The sequence below is a fragment of the Diabrotica virgifera genome, chromosome 1 (assembly GCF_917563875.1).
Source record: "Diabrotica virgifera virgifera chromosome 1, PGI_DIABVI_V3a".
NCBI lineage: Eukaryota > Metazoa > Arthropoda > Insecta > Coleoptera > Chrysomelidae > Diabrotica > Diabrotica virgifera.
This window is the reverse complement of record NC_065443.1, coordinates 85,690,741-85,704,235: the sequence shown is the minus strand read 5'-3', so window position 1 is coordinate 85,704,235 and position 13,495 is coordinate 85,690,741.

Here is a 13,495-nt window from a genome sequence, read left to right as displayed (position 1 = left end):
AACACACAACACATGACTACAACAGGAAACATATACCCCAGGCTGTGGGTGAAAAATAGGTCGATTTCAGGATATAATTCAGGAATTTTTGAAACATATCAGGTGTTGTAAAGGCCGATGTCAGGAATAATTTCTACTAAAATGTAAGCAAAAATATTGTGCGCTTTTTTTATTGCGATTTTCATTTGTTAAAGGACATCGCACACATCTTATGGAAAATATAATGTCACTCAAATTCAATAAAATTTATACGAATAGATTCGTTTTAAATTAACGATCAAATCTTATCATTGCGCCAACTCTTAATTATGATTAATTACGGCGCAAATTGCAATTAAAGTTTATCAAAATCATATTTTGGGAGTTCATAAAAATGTCAGATACAATCACTATTACTCAGGGTGCTATTCAAAGTAGCTTAAACCCAGCGGGTCCTAAAAGCGGATTAGTGAAACTATTTATACTTTCCTACTTCTCACCAAATGTTTAATTATTACATAGGCGTTCGTTAAAAATTATCAATGGTGAGTGGTTCGCCTGTTTAAATCTTGTGGAATACTAATCAATTTTTTATTATTTATGTATGGTAAGTATACATAAAATCTGTAACTAATTTCGATTAAATAATGCATTCATTAGTGAGTGGTTCGTCTGTGTAAATGTTGTGCAATACTAATCATTTTTTATTATTTATGTATGGTAAGTATACATAAAATCTGTAACTAATTTCGATTAAATAATGCATTTCATTTCCCCACCAACATTGAGGTAAAATGCAAGGCGCGTTTTTTTTGCATGGTTTCCCCATTAGGCCTAATCCATGTTGTCATTAATTATTAAAAATATATATAAAAAAATTGAAAACCAAGTTGTGGTATTCAAAAAGTCAACAATTACTGATTCAAATGCATGTCTCTATTAGGAGCGTCTAAGACAGAATGTAATAACTGTGTTGATGGATACCTTACATTTGCGTCATGCCTTGCATACCCTAGATACCATAATACACTTGCAACATGAGCACAGCATCCAACAGTTCGTGCACCAGTTTTGCAAGTGCAGTTGTAGCCGTCGATTGGTATATTGTCACCGTCATTTTCTAGATGGAGTGGTTGAAAAGCTATCCATAATTGATGTTTAGTCGCCTGACGAAATCTAGAGTAAACACGAGCTCTAAGAAGACCCTGTTCTTCTAAAAGTGCTTGAAATGTAAAATGTTCAATGTTTTCTCTCTGTAATTTATCTTGAATATAACTGGGTGCAAGTTTTACTTGGTAGATTCCAATAGTCAACTATCTAATCTGTTGTAACGACAAAATGGGAAATTCTGGTAAAACAAGTTCATCTAAATTCATCCATGCATCGTCTTGAATACGTTGTAAGTCCAAACGGTCAACTTCAACACGAGCTTTTACGACATTTTCATATGCAGCCAATTCCTGCATTGTTTCTCCCAATTCTGCAGTTGCACATTGCATTTGAATAGGTGGAAAATATTTATTAATTAAACTGCACCCAATTTTTAAAGACATTCTAATATTAGGCACATGATGGACCGGTATTAATCCACAAAACAATTTAAAAATACTTTTTAAATGTCCATTCCGAGCTTCAACTATCCATCTTGTTTTAGTAATTAATCGCGCTTTATTAGCATCTTCAGTAGACAACTGTCTTTGTCCTCTTGGTAGAAGTGGTGGCATATGACATTCTAGGCCTAAATAATTTAATAAATGAATAGAATCACGATCGCCTCTATCTACAACTACAATATCATTTGGTTGCAGCCAGTTACGCAAGTTATTTACTTCGTTTTGTTCCTCATCTTCAAGGTGATGTTGTAAAATTGCAGCATCGTTATTTCTTGAATCAGAAAAATAGGGGCCTTGTACGTCCAAAATATATCCGTCAGGTCCGACTATTAAAACAGGTTTGATTAAATGATAACCCTTATGTAGACAGTAAGTTTGGCGAAGACTTCGAAAATTAGACAATTTGGGAATTTTGAGATAGGTTCCATCTATGTAAATAATGGCTTGAGGATTGTCAGGATTCGGATTATACAAAGAGTTAGCAAAATCTGTAACATGGGTTCTAATAAATTCTTGGCGACCAATTGCTTCTAAACCCAGATTTTCTCTAACAAATCGTTGACAAAGACTTGTACGTACTGCAGTTATTGTCAGGCTAACGTTGGATCTGCTAGAATATGAGCACAAAATTTTTAATAAATCGTCACTTAAATTTTATTTTAATTTCATAAGAAATGTAATTAAATCCTTTTTAGTAATAACTCTAGTTCTATCATAAACTACGACCTCATCGCAATAAGTATAAAGATCTTGAAAATTATTTTTGCTTAAGTTTGTCAATGCTTTGAAGTCGTCCTCTTGAATACCCGTGTCTGTCTCGAAACGATTAGTAGTATTTTCAATTGCTGTCAGACGTAACGCTTGAAACCACTCTGAAACTTCTTTTGGACTTAAGTTAACATTACGCATATTACCACGCAAATTCTCTATTATATTATGATCTAGCATACTGTCATCATTTATGTGATCACTGCAACATAAAGCACCCTTTCCTACAAAAATCTCTCGTTTCATGTAGATGTTTACTCTAGCTTCTAATGACAAACGTTCAAGATTTCTAGCTCTATCACATACAAAACATAAATTATTTCTTTGTAATACACACTTGAATCTACAAGCATTCACATTATCATCATTACCTTGTTCAATTTCTTCAATGATGTATCTGTAGCAGTTTATGTGAATCACAATCCCAATATCAAAATTGGCTTCCGGTAGATTGTTGTTCATGCGGCGACTCAATGCAATCTCCTGAAATCTTGGTGGAAGATTATCCAAGTTCTCAACTCGACGAAAACCTCTAGCACGAACTCGAACATCACAAATATAACACTGCATTTTCACTAATTAAAACAGTTAATAGTAGAACAACAGTTCGACAAAAACTAACCATTTGGCGGAATGTAACGACCCTTTATAATAATTACTAGTTTACAATAATTACCAGATAAAGTTGACTAGTGACAAAAACTTTTAATTCTTTTTAAAGCAAACGATTTGCCTAATTTTCTTTTAATTGATCGATAATGTTAAAACACAGTAGAATGCAATTTAAGTCGTAATTCAATAGTGTTAATTAAATACAATTCTGTTAAATTCTCATTAGTGCGTTAAATACCCTTGTTTTACGGTGCGTCACTGGAAGTGCGTTGTCATTTATGATTTACAAAGTAAGAGGCTTAATAATCTTAGAAGATTTATGAACTCCCGATAATTTGGATATCTTAAAATATTTTTTCTCTCTAACTTATGTACCTACCCATTTTATTTCAGATTAATTTATATCAATTCCTGCTCTTATTTCTGAAAATTCAGAGTAGGCGCAATGATAATAAGTGACCGTAATATTGAAACGAATCTATTCATGTAAGTTTTATTGAATTTGAGTGACATTATATGTTCCATAAGATGTGTGCGATGTCCTTTGCAATTTTTAAAGATTTTTAATTTTGCAGCTTAGGATATTGATTTTAGAGAAAAACTGTTTAATAGAAAGTTATAGTAAATTAAAAAAACCTACAATTTTAGCTATGGTAAGTTTAATTTCGTTTATTAGTTATTGCAAAACAGCCTGCGAAAAGTCCAAAATGGCCGTTTTTTACAATTGCATTATTTATTGTACAAATATTTTTTTTATTTTTTAAATCTTTAAAATGAAGATCTTTCAATTTCGAATATAAAAAAAAATGTAAAGCCAGATTAACGAATTTGTTGCTTAGATGTTATAAATTGTTTATCCCAAGAGGTCAAATGTCGAAGGCTATAACTGTTTAAAAAAATCGTAGAGAGTTGGTGAAAAATCCAATCTCTTTCTAAAGAGTTATATTTTCATACTCTGATGTAAATAAATGCGTAAAACATTTTTAAACCTCTAATTTTTGGGTTTGAAAATAAGGGGGCAAATTTCGTTATAAACATTTAGAGCTGAAGCGGCCCTGTACATTCTATGAGTTTTTAACTTACAGATTATTGTTTCTGAAGACGAAACGAAGATTTATAAAAAAATAAAAAATTTATACGACCAACTGAAGCCGAAATAATTTTTTGGTTTGAAAATTAGGGGACAAATTTCGTTATAAACATTTAGATCTGAAGCGGTCCTGTACATCCTATGAGTTTCTAACTTGCAGAATATTATTGCTGAAGACGAAACGAAGATTTATAAAAAAAATAAAAATTTTCTACAACCAACTGAAGCGGAGATAATTGTTTTTATTTTTTCTTAAATCGTAGTGCCTTTATTGATAACAATTAAGAAATTATTTTAGAGTCATTGACTAAAAAAAGACTTATATGATCTTAAAATAAAAATTATTATAAAATATAATTACATTTAATTATTACAAATTATTTTTAAGATCGGTGCTTTTGCGAGCGGCCGAATTTTGCAAATCTCCCGGCTCGCTTCATGTCAAATCCGCGCGCTCGGAAAATTTTTACTCAACTTGTATTAAATTTTGACAGAAAACAATTTAATAATATTACCATTATAATATACAGTCTATTTACCACTCTATTTGTTTTTCTTGATAAACTTTTATATGTGAAATCTCATTTCTGAAGAAATAATATTAAAAAATGATACATATATGAAATATATAACTATATTTTTAATTTTTTCATTGTTATATAAATATAATAATAATAATGTTACTTCTTATTATACAATATAAAACTTTTTCTTCTTGTAGTGACTATATGCATAAGTTTCTGGGCAAAATCCCTCTTTTTCCATGGCGTCCTTCACCCTGTACTAATTTAGCCTTCTTCGCGTCGTAAATCTGTCACTTTTAAACCAATAAATCTCTTAGCAATTTTTCACAGATTTTTTTAAAACCCCACTTCTGACATCAATATAATATTTATTCTAATGTATAAGTTTTCTAATACACTCTGCTCCTAACCCCATGACCATGCCCAAGATCTACAAAGGGAAGCATATTCTTGACAGCCATCCAAGACTAGTTTACGAAGTACGTAAGATCCGACAAAGACCTCACTGCTGATAAGATCACGCCGTGTAGGCTACACGTCACAAAAAAATGTTTACTGCAATTTTTTTCTAACGAGAAGGGGGTGTAACGATTTTGCCTCTAGCTCGCGCATTCGGCTCTCCAGCGCATTGAACGCACGCCGTCTCACCAGACTTCTCACTACTACCAATGAATGTTAGGAAATGGATTCGCCGGAATTGAATAAAAGAGGCAAGTCAGAAAGACTCAACTAGTTCCTCGACTCAACAGCTAGAGAACTGATCTAGCAAGCAACTCAACTGGTCACCAGAAATTGTCTGGTGGCCAACCGTACATTAACGTATTGAGTTAAATCCAAACCGGTGTTGATGAAGGACTGATCTGAAGACTTAACTGGTTCGACCCGAAGAACTGATCTGGCAAGAATCGGGCTTTAACGAGTTAAAGCCAAATCGTGTAGCGGTTCCGAATTGATGAATCGCTGGCGCTCAGCTGTTACTCTCGGAACCTTGAATCGAACGGTTGCTCCCATCTTTTATTTTTTCAGTATTAGTATTTTTCATGAATAGTAATTATATTTATTTTTATGTTCTCTGTTGTCTAACAGAGCTACCCGTCACATTGTTGCATAACACGACAAATGCTTTCAGATACCTCGTATTTGGAGACCAAGAATTTTTCAAACAAATATTTTATACATTCTCGTCATAAATAACCCGTAAGTAGAAGCTAAAAAAGGTAACACATACCACAGTTTTCTTTCTAAAATATAGTAGGCAGCATGTGGGAAGATCGATGGTGTACGTGATCCTGCTAGAAATTAAGGAAAGCTAACGACTTTTAGGACACCGATGTGCAACGTTGAGCGTGCGGATCGAAATAAATGAAACCGGTTGGGCTTACGAGTTGGGTTGAGTTTAAAATGGAAAACTAAGCGACGGAATTAATGGAAAAGGACTGCAGTTTTACGAGATGAATAGAAATGCATGTCATAACATTTTTCTAGTATAATTTTACTCTTGACGCTATTACTATGACATTTGTTTAATATTCATGCTCTTTTAATAATAACAGACCAAACTAAATTTATTCCGGACCATCAATTTATATTTTGCATTACTATGTAATATTAAATATTATCTTAAGGCCATCGGTAAATAATTCGCAAATATTTTACGGCTATCCCTACTTTTTCTGTCTTTAAAGACGGCAAATTACGTGTAGTAAAATTCTCACTGGTATAGATATGTAATCTTTACTTGAAAATGTAATCATTAACTTTAAAGATGGCTTTGAATGTTCTTGGATAACTGTTACTTGTATAATTAATTGCCTTAATTATTAATTCAGTTACTTAATATGATAATTTTTTTACTAACTATGTATTCAGTGATTGTAATAATTTATCTACTGTACAACAAAAACTAATAATCAATCGAGAAAACAGGAAAGGTGATAAAGTAATTTTTTAATAATACAGTGATATGCGCGCTAATAACCCGCAAAATAGCGCATAATGTTATTCAATTTGTTTATCGCAAAGAGCTTTTTTTCACAATGTTATTGTTCAGAAAATAATAACGATATGCAATTCTGTAAAAACCACATGAAATAAGAATAGTTATGTTTTCAAAGTAAAAAAAATATTAAAAACTCGTTTTTTCACTCCTAAAACAGTTTACTATTATAGAGTTATTTTTGGCTTATAAACAATTTGAAGAGCTTTGTTAATATTGACTGTAGAGTAAATCTACTTTGGGATTTCAAAAGCTGATATTTTTACACGAATTTTCAAAAAAAACTTTTTGCCTAGGTTAATTAGGGTCAAAGTTAGCAACTTTTATTATTTAATTCACAGTTACTTCTTTATACATAAAATTCTCTTGTAACAGTGTTAGTTACCATACTACTCCGAAACGGCTTGGCCGATTTTTATGAGATTTTACACGTGTATTCTATAGGACTGAGAATAGGTTTTAATTTATTTTTCATATCCATAAGTTATGAGCCCCCCTGACATTTTGTTTATTTTTTTTTTGACAAAATTATCTACCTTAATTTTATATGATGTAGAAATAAAAAATACATAGAACCCTCAATTTTCACTCTTCTATCACCAACCCCCATTTGGTAATAGCCATCTATATATTTATATCTATAAAATTCTTCTATCACAGTGTTAGTTGCCATACTCCTCCGAAACGGCTTGACCGATTTTTATGAAATTATATATGTATATTCGGTAGGTCTTATAATCTATTTTTCATATCCCTGATTGATAAGGATGGTTCCCCCTAACATTTTGTGATGTTAGGTTGAATGTGTGTACATAACGTACTCTACAGTGCTAGTCAAAAGTCCGTACCTCCCTCGTATCTTTTGAACGGTTACACCTATAATAGTGAAATTTGGAGGAAGGAAATAAACGGACGTAAGCTTCTTAACTAGTTATGACAGGTGACGTAATAGTGACAGATGACGTTACAGAGCCACTGTGACCGATAATTTTAAATGGGACCTTATGGCAAGTGACACCTCATTTGAAAGGTATTTAAAATACCTATTCAGTCACAAAAATTTTTTTGGGTTTAAGTTAATTTTGATTTTGGTGAATAAATTAAATAAATATAATATTGTAGTTTTGAATTTAATTAATAAAAATTCAAATGTCCGCCTATGGATTTTTTGTCAAAAAAGTTGACGTTTTTGAATTCTCTAGTAGTTTTTACGTCAACGTCAATCTGTTTGACAAGTAATCATAGGCGGAATTTTGAATTTTTATTAATTAAATGCGAAAGTTCAATTTTATATTTATTTCATTTATTCATCAAAATCAAATAAAACCCAAAAAAATTAGTATAACTGAATAGGTATTTTCAATACCTTTCAAACGAGGTATCACTTGCCATAAGGTCCCATTTAAAATTATCGGTCACAGTGGCTCTGTAACGTCATCTGTCACTATTACGTCACCTGTCATAACTAGTTAAGAAGCTTACGCCCGTTTATTTCCTCAATCCAAATTTCACTATTATAGGTATAACCGTTCAAAAGATACGAGGGGGGGTACGGACTTTTGACTAGCACTGTATAAGACTATGAGTACATACAAATTTAAAAAATTATTATCAAAATCCATCAACAAGCTCAGGCGATATTAATCGCAGCATATGTTGGAAGAATCAGTTTCATTTTTTGAGTGCGCGGATTTTAATATTCCCCTCCACCGACCACGGATCGATTTCGTGAGGACGTCATTTTTAAAGCTCTATTAACCACTCTGTTGAGATTCAAAGTTTACTCAAACTTTTACACTTAAACTACATAGCTTCAACTTCAAAATGGCTCTAGTTAGATTGCTTAATTGTTATAAACAAAGCAGTCGTCAATTAAATAAAAAAAAGTGGATAACTTTGACCGTAATCAAAACAGGCGAAAAGTATTTTTGAGAATTCGTGTAAAATACCAGTTTTTCAAATCCCACTGTAGTTTTAGCCTGCAGTCAATATTAACAAATTTATTCAAATTGTTTATAAGCCAAAAATGACTCTATTTTAGTAAAATGTTTTCGGAGTGACAAAAATGACTTTTTAATATTTTTTTTAAATACCTTGAAAATATGACTATTCTCCTTTCATGTAATTTCCACGGAACTGCTATATCTTTATTATTTTCTGAACAATAATTTTGCGAAAAAAAAGCTCTTTGAGATAAACAAAATGAATAAAATTTAAACTAATTGACGAATCGTCTTAAAATTTTTTGTGCATTATATGTTCTATTTGAATCACCATTTTGTGCAATATGAAAGTCTTAAATTCATTTTCACAAAAGTTATAGCAAATTTTTTATTTTCAAAATTTTAGTTTTATTTTGAAATTTTCGAAGCAACAAATGATCGGATCAAAATTCAAAAGCTGACATTTAAAACCTTGGCTCATCTATTAAAAGAAGAATACTATAAATGAGATATGTAATTACCCTATTTTTATCTGTAGCGATTTAAACTAAAAAACTGCCATTTTGACCCTTATTTGTTAATAACTAAATTCCTCGTCCGAACTGCGACGGGCATTTTTGTATTTATAATGTATTAGGAATATAGTACCCAAAAAAATTATTTGCAACCTGGCTGCTCAAGTGTCCCGAACATGGTATATTTTTGCCTTATTTCCCTGGCGTATTGTTCATTGTGGGGAAATAACACCTTTTTCTTCTGCATATGAAGTCGTTTCTCACTGAGTTCCTACTTCAATTTGTGCAATAATGCAAAATAATATTTTCTATTGATATTTTTACTTTTTTCAAAATAGTCATATCTACTCAAAAAGAAGAAGAAGAGGAAAAATATAGGTATAAAAATACAAAACTTAAAAACATTTATTAACTTATTCAAATATTGAGAAAAAAACAATTTATACTCTAGCTAAAATAAAAAACGTTCATAAACTCACAGTTCACCATAATATGGTGAACTGTGTGGTATTATTATAGGGCAATATTCACCCTGCAGATAAAACCAATTATAACAGAGCAGCGAAACATTTAAAAGACTACCTATCGAGCATTAAAAATGACAGCTTCCAAAACTATGTCGAAAACCTAACGACAACAAAGGATACAAATTACAGCTTATGGAAAGCAACTAAAAAATTAAAGCATCCCAAAGAACATATTCCACTGATAAGGAAACCTGATGGAAGTTGGGCAAAAACAAATAAAGAGAAAGCAGAAATTTTCGCTACACATCTTGAAACAGTTTTCAAACCTCTCTCAACAAGAGAAGACACAGATGACGAAATTATAGCATTTCTTGATGCACAAATACCATCAGATGAGCAAATACAACATATTACACCAAATGAGGTACGGTGCATTATAGAAACAGAGCTAGACCCTAAAAAAGCTCCAGGACACGACCTAATCACTGGAAGAATTATGAAAGAACTACCGCGAAAAGGAATACTTATGTTAACCTACCTTACTAACGCTGTCATAAGATTCAAATATTTTCCTGCGCAATGGAAGGTAGCGCAAATAATACTAATCCCTAAACCTGGTAAACCTCAACACGAAACAACTTCATACCGACCAATAAGTTTACTGCCTGTCATGTCGAAAATTATGGAAAAATTACTAGCTAAGAGACTAATGAAAATTATTGCAGAAAAAGAACTTCTACCGATACACCAATTTGGATTTAGAATTAAACATTCAACAATTGAACAAATCCATCGACTGGTAGAATTAATCCAAAACTCTTTTGAAAGTAAGGAATATTGCTCAACTGCATTCATCGATGTGAGTCAAGCTTTTGACAAGGTATGGCATCAGGGACTACTCTATAAACTAAAAAGGGACTTACACCAGAACATGTATGACATACTATACTCATACTTAAAAGAAAGATATTTCCAGGTAAAATATGAAGACGAGATAACCGGTCTACATCTCATAAAGGCAGGCGTTCCTCAAGGTAGCGTTCTTGGGCCGATCCTGTATCTACTATTTACCTCCGATTTGCCTACGGACAATAAAGTATATACAGCCACATTTGCAGACGATACTGCAATAATGGCGGTACATTCAGATCCCGTTGTTGCAGCAGACCAACTCCAAGAAAACCTAAATAAAGTCCAGAAATGGACTAAGAAATGGAAGATAAAACTTAACGAATCCAAATCAAGCCACATAGTATTCACTAAATGTCATAGCGATTCTCCTCAAATATCACTCAACAATGCTCCCCTTACAACGGTAGATACTGTAAAGTACTTAGGCCTACATATGGACAAGAGACTCACTTGGAAAACTCATATATGGAAAAAAAGAAAACATCTTGATACCATATATAGAAAATACTATTGGTTGCTCGGAAGAAAATCCCAGTTGTCGTTGAGAAATAAATTACTAGCATACAATGCCATACTCAAGCCAATTTGGACGTACGGAATACAGTTGTGGGGCACTGCTTCAAAATCCAATCTAGCAATCATGGACCGGTTTCAAAACAAGGTGTTACGAGCAATAACTGATGCGCGGTGGTTTGTAAGCAACAAAGACATCCTACAAGACCTTCAAGTGCCAACTGTGAGTGAAGTGATAGTGTCACACAGTGACAAATATTTACAGCGACTAGAAAACCACCCAAATGTGTTAGCGCTAAATTTATTAGACAATAGTCAACAAATAAGACGCCTTAAGCAAAAATTTCCATTAGATTTACCATTTTTAACTTAAGAAACACTAATTGTAAACGTAATTGTAATACTCATGTAGAGTAAATATTTATTGAAATATTTCTCTTCAGGCCATTGTAAAATTCAACAAATGTGTTTATGGTCTGTTTTTTTTAGACTGATTGCACAGTAAACAAACAAACAAAAAATATCGACAAAATATAACTTAACCTAAACTAATCTTTTAATAATAATCCGGCAAATAGAATTATGTAGCCTCGGAAGTCAATAATGCGAAGCACATACATATGGATAATAACGTTTATAAACAATATTTATGTTGAAAATACCCAATCATACACCTCATGAAATGACATTTATAATTTGTGAAAATGGCCGAGTTCATAACCAGGCTTATTTAAATATAAATTTAACAACACACTGTAGTGAGAATTTTTCTTAACGGTTCAGGACTACTAAAGCTGTAGCGTTGTCCGAGTATCAAAAAAAAAATAATTCGTCTATCTTATACAACCAAAAAGAGCCTTCTTAAAGTGTAGTAGTAGGGATAACTTAGACTGCATTGTGTGTAACTTCTGTCTAATGTTAATGGAAAAAAAAGATCTCTGGGAGAAATATTGATAAAAAGGTTTTGAGGGTTAGATAAATACCCTAATACCCAACTTTTAGTGAAGTAGCTAGTAGCTAAGTTCTAGGTTAGTTTTAATAATAGTCCAGGGTAATAAGGTTTTTTTCATGACACTTGAACAGCCGGGGTACTGAAGCGCTTTTCCGACAGGTAATACCTATAAGAGCAAATTGTAACTATTTCCTGCGTAGGATCTGGCGGCCATTTTTATTTATAAACAATTAAGTGTCCAAAATGACATTTTCTACTTTTTTTTCAAATCAATGGAAAACAGGGAATCTTATAGTTTTTTTAGTACACATATTTTCGAGATTATGGAAAAAACTTTAAAATGACGTATTACAAAGTTTAATATACTCATTTATTGTTAATATAATTGAGAAAAAAGGTCGGAATTGCAAAAAAAATTATTTTCGCAATAACTGTTGTAAAAATTAGCGTACAGCTTTGAAATTTTTGTCAAATAAGGGTTCTTTGGTGCTTAATATGTGATAAAAATTTCAATGCGATTCATACAGTTGTTTAAATTTTATTCAAATTGTTTATCCCAGCGAGCATTCTTTTGCAATAACATAAGTCAGAAAAAATGACTTTAGAACCATTCCACAGATGTCAAATGAGAGAGCATGAGCTATATTTTCAACTTGGTTTAAAAAAAGTGAATAAAAAATGCATTTATTAGTAATAAATAATTATGCAAAAGTATCGTAAATCTTTCGTTATAAACTTTTTATTTTGTTATATAAGAAATTATATATATATTTATTACAATTTTTTGTCAATTATGATATAAATAACATTACTTGGTAGTTGTACACTTAAAACAGGGTAAAAAAGTTAATTTTTTTGGAAAAAAAATATTCAAAAAAATTATAAATAAAAATTGACGACACATTTGCATAATTATTTATTATTAATAAATGCATTTTTTATTCACTTTTATAAACCATGTTGAAACTGTAGCTCATGATCTTTCATTTCACATCTGTGGAATGGTTCTAACGTCATTTTTTCTTACTTATGTTATTGCAAAAAATGCTCTTAGTCCAGAGAAATAAGATTTTTCTCGTGACACACCCCCCTCCAGGCTGAAACCAAATTTTTTGAGTAGTATGGACATCTATAATAATAACCTATATGTTTCCTGCAGCCAATTTTGATGATATACATGGTTATAAACAAATGAAGATCAAAAAACGGTAAATTTTCGGTTTTTTCGTCTATTACTAAAAAATTGGGCATTTTAAACAAATTTGAGAGTAATAAACTCATAAACCGTATAAAAAACTTCAATATGGCGTTCGCTGAATATGTCTATCCTTATTGGTTGCTTAGAAAATTGCCAAATAAATAATAAATTTAGAGTTTTTATAAATATTCATAACTTAGGTAAAAATTAACTTAGAATCTTCTTATTACACGAAATGCCTATACTTCTTGTACTTAAATTATATTTTAAATTTCAAAGCAATTGGTCAAATAGTTTAAACGTTATTTAATTTGTTTATCCCAAATTCATTTTTTTTGCAACACTGTAAGTCAGAAAATTACGAGGTTACAATAATACTTCAGACAGTTTATAAAAGAAGAACATGTATACTA